We start from the raw sequence: 7500 nt of genomic DNA on the forward strand, positions 1-7500 counted from the left end.
ATGTGGATACCTGTGTGTGGTGTAGTGTGTGTGTGTGTGTTGTGTGTGTGTGTGTGTTGTGTGTTGTGTGTGTGTGTGTTGTGTGTGTGTGTGGTGTGTGTGTGTGTGTGTGTTGTGTGTGTGGTGTGGTGTGTGTGTGTGGTGTGTGTTGTGAGTGTGTGTTGTTGTGTGTGTGTTGAGGATAAAAGCTGTGTGGTGATGTGTGGTTGGACTGAGGGGAGTGACATGGTCCACAGCATGAAGAGGGAGCTGAATCCGTTGTCACATGATCCTCTTATGTTCCCCTCCCTCAGACCCCGGGACAGGTCACTGTATCTGTTTACAAGGCAGCCATGAAATGCAATTGGAATAGATATAGCTTCAGATCAGATAAAACCTAATTCCACTCCGAGTCCTACAATAGAATAAAACCATGAATCTCCTTGTCTGGCTATCCTTCCACTGTTATGAGGCCCACTGAGAGGTATAGGGGATGAGTTAGCCTGTTTAAATTATTTCCTCGCGTCGCTTTTGATATTTTCAAACCCTCTCGCCGTAGGGCCAAGGCTTTTGGAGATGTGGTGACAAGTGCTTTAATGCCCTTCAATAGTTTTCTAGTCACGGAGCCAAGAGGAAACGTTTATCTAAACGACTCGATACGTGGGAAATTGACATGACACGTGGGCGGGCAGGTTGCCGCCCCTTACTTGACATGGAAAGGATGTGTGTGATTGGTGTGTTGAATGGTGTGGACTTGAAGCCAGTGTGATGGTGTTATTGTGGAGCTCCAGTTTTCAGAGTGTGGCAGTGCCCTTCTCCACTGTCTCTCCCGGCCCCAGGCTCAGCCCCACCGAGGAAAACAACAGAACGACAGAAGGGGGCGTGCCAAGCACAGGCCCACTCCCTCTCGCCCGATGCAGGGGCTGGGGGTGTTGATGTGCCCTCATTAAAACAACGACACCTCCGCCTCTACTTCTCACTCTCTCCATGACAGGGGCTCTGATACATGAATGGTGTTGTCAGTGTGAAGATCAATCATAACCTGGCCTGTACTAGCCGTACCCAAGGGCCAAAGCTGAGATAGTGCTCTGAAATTCGCTCTGTTGACAGAGAAATTAAACCCCAGTTGATGTTGAAGTCTATATGGCTTGATGTGCTGTAGCTTCTGTTTTATCTATTAATGTGATTGCTTTTCACTGGTGAATCTCCAACAAGACCTAGAGAGCAGCGACTCCCCTCTTCCGTCTTTGCCTTGCAGGCGCAGGTGCTGTGGCCGTGGGAGGAATTGCTTGTCATGGCTGTTTGATCGGGAGGTACATCGATTATTTTTCCAATTTACACAGCTACCGCTCTTCCATTATGTCTCTGGAAGACTCTTTATTGACCAACCACAGAAGCTGAAATAAAGAAGCACTTTCCACCACAAACTATTTTTAGTTCATCTTGGCTCAACAAATTGTGTCATGTGGACTTCCACTTTCATTCGTTTGTTTGTTGTTGGGGTAAAAAACATTTGTTCACACTGTCTGGAGTCAGCAAAAGAGGTTACGAGCCATACGATACGGTTGACGTGACCCACGTTAAGCCGTATGATTAAGTGTCACTTCTGATGTTGGATTTTATTGTTAGTGTCAGAGGATGCAAGAGGAATTCAGATCAGACAGATTTGTCTAGATGTGAACAACATATGACAATAGTCTTGTGTATTTATGGAGCGTGTTCCAATGTCGCTCGAGGAGACACTTTTGTGTGTGTGTTGTGTGACCTGTCGTGTGTGGTGGTTGTATGATGAGTGTGTTCGCGGATCGAGTGTGTGTGTAGTTGTGTGTGTGTATGTTGGATTTGCCAGTCATCTCTATCCTCTTGAGGGCAGCGGATGTTGAAAGGCAATTGCAGGAAATGGTACTGACACAGTAAGAATAACAGAGTCAGCCATTGAAAGGACCATTATTTGGTCCCTGGAGACCCCCAGTGGAGAGAAGATTATTATTTTAAAAGGCACTGGATGAAGAACCGAAATCAATCTCAAGCTCAACGTCAGTATTGGAACTGATACTGTTCCTGTATGGGGAATGCTGGAAGGCCTGCAGTAGGAACCATTTTGTTTTGATGCAATTATGTTGTGATCACATACACTGTTTTCAATAAGATGATAGACACATTGGATAATGTGGATGAAGGCCAGCGCAATGCTGCCGGATTGCATGTGTCCGGTTTATGGATCTGAAGACTGACTGCGAGGGTTGAGAAACAAACAGAAACAAAGCGCTTGGTAGGCTTCCCAGATGTAAGCTGTATCTGGTTGAACGTTACTCAGATATCCAACTGATTCCCCTGTTCTGCTTCCTAATGCCCCTTGCCGTTCTGTCCAAGTCTCCGAAAGAGATACTGCGCTTGTGGGACATCAGGACTGGCATGTTGATTTTTTAGGAACAGCGTTTTTTCCAACTTCTGTTTCAGCTCTTTTTTCCCAGGAGCGTTCAGACATCCAGGGCACTTTTTGTTTCATGTTCTCTCAGCGGGGGGGTGACTTATTGTTTCTTTTTACAGGGAAAATCTGTCACCTCTGAATCGTGCCGTGCTGCTCCGCCTCTGTTCGGCTGTGTTAGGCTCTGTAGGCTCTGTTAGGCTGTGTTAGAGGCCTGGGGGGTCTTCTTCCCCCAAGGGGGGGCCCCATGGGGAGCAGAATAAGCAGCGCTGTCCTTCCAGCCCCTGAAAGCACGATGTGGTATTTCTCACCTGGGCCTCATGGAGGACAGACACACTTCCCTGTGCTGTTCTGTTACTGTACTACTGGGGCCTGTGAGGACAGGACAGTGGAGCGCCGTCTCCATTAGCCCCATGCATGGGTACCTGCTGTAAATCTCTGCTCCATGTTGTTGACAGCCTGCCACTGTTTTTGTGAGGAATTGTCATGATGAATGCAGTTAACTAGAGATTGAGTGAGAGAGGCTCCATTCCATGCCCACCTCCTCTCCTCTCCCAGTTCACCAGCCTCCCACATTACGGGCTGACTAGATTGCTTCGGTGCTCATCTCACAAGGGAGGGAAACCTATTTATCAGGATGGAATGAGCATAAAACTGCTTCTAACAGCAGAGGTTTGCGTGTGTTCTGTGTGTGTTTGCATGTGCGCGTGTGGTAGATGATCTAATGCACTGTGTTGTAATAAAACACAGTGAATGACCTGGCCTTCACATTGAGAACAGCAGTGAGCAGAGCAGTGAGTGAAAATGGAGAGTGGGCTAGGGGGAGAGTAGGTCAGTAGTGTAAATAGGATTGCTAGTTCTCCTTAGCCGTGCCCTTCGCTCCCACAACTTTGAGCTCCATATTACAGAAGAGCCATGGGATTGTTCTCAGGACTTCAGACTTATTATCCCAGGACGGCTCCTCTAAGAGACAGTTGAATTGTGCTGCGTTCTCCCTGGAATCCACAGTTTAGTTATTTATTGGTTATTACCCTCCAAGCAATGAGGTACAGAGTTATTCTTTAATTAAGAACCAATTTAATTACAAAACCAAAATTGATTGAATGGCTTAATCAAGAAGATCTGGGAGATAAAAGCAAAATAATAGACATGGTTTATTTTGACAACGAAGGACATAGCCCTCTCTCAATCTCAGTCCAGAACATTTGTCATCTGTCAGTGAAACATGAATTAACTTTAAACTTTTAGTGACATCCAGAGTGTTAATTTATGTGTCTTTTCTGTAATTTTGCTGTAGTAACCCTTCATGGCTGAGAAGATAATTGAATTAATCCACAGGCTCTTAATGAGCTTTATATTCTTTAGTGGTTGACTTAAACCTTAGTATAACCCGGACATCGATTGAATACAACCACAGTCCGTTAGCTTGAATGATCTGATTAAATTTCCCTACTAAATATACTTCAGCACATTGGCCTTATATGAGAGAATGACCCAAGAGTCTCCCAGCCATTCCTGGTTGTCTGTATGAAGATGGATGAGCCAGGGTGGTTCGGTTGCTGGAGTAACGAGTGAAGTCAGGATGTCTGGGTGTGACCTGAGAAGAATGTCATTTCCAGTGTTTACACTATGTCTTCCTATTATGATCCATCCTTTCCTGTTGTCCTGTCTGTCGTTCCTTGGGTTCCCAGCATGACACTGTTGTTCCTTTGATCTGTGATCTGTCATTTGTTGGACAGCGACTTTCAGGATCAGGCAGGAAGTGTAAACTTTGAGAGAAGTGGTTTGGAACACTAGCCAGGTCTTCTTGACATGGGACTAAATAACTTAATCGCTCTCTCTTTCGTATTTCTCCACTTCACCAGCTACACCCCACGCCACATCAGTGGATTATTGTAACTCGTCATTGTTCCACCTGTGACTATGCCTTTCAATTCATCCAAGTAACCCCTATGTGCAACATTCTATTTTTCCTTCCTCCTATTCCTGGTAGGAACTGCGGGATCTTTGGGTGGGTGCGAAGACGTTTGTGAATGATTCTAACGTTCTTGCCTGGATCACGAGTAAGCTCCTGTGAGTAAGGGCACACCTGCGTTACATAAATTAATGCTAAAAAAAATGGTCACATATGTAGAATATAACACATTGATAATGCCCTTCTCTTGGCATAGCTATTGTCCGGTTTTTCAAACTCTTTTCAGAATTGTGTGGAAATCTGGAGCTGCGTGAGAACTGGTGCTGAAGAAAACGAGGTAAGTCAACGATACAGGCTTCGTTTAGGGAGATTGTCCCAGTTGTTACTCGCCCATTCTATCAGCGAGAGGCACTTTTCTTCAGTATTACCACCAGTATGTTAAATGTTGGTCCTGTAGTATATTCTGGTATTTTCAGTGTAGTTTTTAAGGCCTCCTTTGAATGTCTTTCAATCTTGTCTGGACTGCGGATGAACGTTGACAACTCGCACTGAACTCTACCAGCACTCCTTCCCCTTACTCTCCTCACTTTTCCCTCTCCTCCCCTAAAGACGTCAACCCTCTCCTCCTACTCCTCTTCTAACTTCCTCTCTCTTCCCTCCTCCCTGCCATCTACTTCAATCACTACTCTTTCCCTTCTCTCTCCCCTCTACTTCCTTCTTCCTCATCCTCCCCTAACTAACTCTCGCTAACCTTTTTCCCTCTCTCCCTCTAACCCCCTCTGCCGTCCCTACCCTCTCTACTTAATTTCTTCCCCTCACTCCCCTTCTACTTGCCACTCGTTCCCTCTCCCCCCTCTACTCCCCTCTTTTCCGTCTCACCCCCTTGTGGTGTTCCTAAACTCTGCCTCCCCCTCTATTTCTGGGCTGACGACCGAGAGATTTGAGATTCAAAAGACTACTGCCTGTCTCTCTTCGCCATACCAAATTTCAATGCCGGCTCCGCCTCACCACCAGTTCGATGCCTCGTGATAACTACTCTTCCCTCTCCTCCCCTGCATCTTTCTCCCTTTAAAACTCCCACTACTCTCTCCCTCCTCCCCATCTACTTCCCTTACTCTTCCCTCCTCCTCCCCCATGTCCCTACTCTTCCCTCTCCTCCCCCCTTACTCTCCTCACTTTTCCTCTGCCTCCCCTCACATCCCTCATCCGCCCCTCCCTTCGCCTTGCTACTTCCCCTATTTCCTTCCCTTTCCTCCCCTGCTACTTCCTACGGTCTTCCTCTGCTCTAGACTTTCCTTACATTTGGTCTCTCCTTCTCACCTTCGAGCATACTTCCTTTTCTATCTCTATTTTCTTTGCATCTGACATGACTTTGAAGAGTGTACTCTTCTTGTCCACTTTTTTACTCTACTCTTCTGTACACTTCTTACTTTCTACTTTTTCTCTCTTTACCTTCTACTATTTTAATATTAGATTCTTTCTCTTTCTATCAAGTAATACTATTTTATCTAATTTGATTCTTCTCTACTGTTCTGTGTCTTCTTATCGTTCATTCCATTAATACTTCTTCTTAAATTTACTTTTTCGTACGAAGACACAGCCACAAGCAATAGGACGTATACAACCTGGTGCTTAGCTCTGTTATATCCTTTCTTTAAACTTTCTCTTTTGACTTGTGTATAATTAGTTTTCTTTTTAAGTTTTTTTTTTATGTAAATCTCTAACTCTTTTTATCTCTACTCTATTTCTTCATCTTCTTTTTTAGTTCTATGGATGGACGATCCCTGTATATTCTTTCTTCTTATCTTAACTACTACTACTGTCTATTTCCTCTATCTAAACTAGTATTTTCTTTTTCTCATCTTAAATTTTTCTTCCTCTCTTTAACTCTTAAGTAAGTAAACTGTCATCTGAGCCTTCTCTTGTAACTACGCTAGAAAAGGCTACTCTTGCATCTTCTTTTTCTTGAGGAGTACACTTATACGTATTTATCATAGTGATGCGACATGAGATGTAAGAGGATACTAGACTACTTTTCTCCTGATTCTCTCTTTTCTCTAGATCAAACCGACTACTACCTTCCTTCCTCTGTCAGTCTCAATGTGACCTTAAAAGTGCCTAACTCTTGCCTTCTTTCATGCTTTTAGCATGAGTACAAACAGATAAGCAAGAGAGAATACGTACGTCTCTTTTTCTCGCTCATCTTGACTTACTCTAATCGTACTCTTCTCTTCTTAATGACTTAAGAGACCATACGAGACCTATCTCATTTCTGTCATACTGTAAACTGTAGATCTTCTTCGTGTGACTCCTCTGTCTAAACTATCGTCATTCTCTTTTGCGTGAGTTTAGAAACTACTAATTTCATCTTCTCGTGCAAGAACTTAAATATTATATACAAGTTATTTTTACTACTAAACTACTACTTTCCTTCTTTTTTACCTTAAGCTAAGAGTACTAGTCCTTTTTCAACTCTGAATCTATCTTTCTATCTTAACTTAAACTATACTTCCTTCGTACTTTGATCTTACTAGCAGACATATTTCTATTTTACTACTACTTTGTCTTTTCTTACTCTTACTTTTTTTATTTCTTACTATTTCATTTTTGTTAACTTACTATTACTTCTTTCTTATTACTATACTTTTCTTCCTGCATCGAGCAGCGCCGAACGGAACACAGAGGAAAGGAAAAGCAGTAGACTGGAGATGAGAGAGACGAGACGAGGAGAGGGAGAGAGAGAGACGAGTCGAGAGAGATGAAGAGGAGAGAGAGGAGGAGAGAGAGAGAGATGAGAGAGAGAGAGACGGAGAAGTGGGAAAAAGGGGACATTTACCCATTACCTAAGGATCCCATTCCCTTCTGTACTAGTCACAACACCCACACCACTACACAACACACACACAATATTGTTCATTTAATGAGATGCTGGACAAGGGTACAAGATGGCTGCTTTTCAGGGTATAAAGAAGCTGATGTCTTGCGAGGGTGCTGGGTGCTTATAAAGGGAACGGACACACACAGCGAGATGCAGTGTACTGAGAAGCAGGCTAGCACACGAGCAAGAGATGTTCAACGCAGGTATACATGACTCTATAGGAGACTACCTCACACACACACAACACACACAACACCACACACACACACACACACGCACCACACACACACACACCACACA

The 7500-nt window shown here is 44.1% G+C and overlaps 1 protein-coding gene across 1 annotated transcript in view; it reads right to left on the minus strand.

Moving 5' to 3' along the window:
- The window catches only part of LOC111973704 (SET-binding protein), an 81463-nt gene that overhangs the window by 61966 nt on the left and 11997 nt on the right, over nt 1-7500 (minus strand). The window lies entirely within an intron of this gene.

The sequence above is a fragment of the Salvelinus sp. IW2-2015 genome, linkage group LG15 (assembly GCF_002910315.2).
Source record: "Salvelinus sp. IW2-2015 linkage group LG15, ASM291031v2, whole genome shotgun sequence".
In the NCBI taxonomy this organism is placed as follows: domain Eukaryota; kingdom Metazoa; phylum Chordata; class Actinopteri; order Salmoniformes; family Salmonidae; genus Salvelinus; species Salvelinus sp. IW2-2015.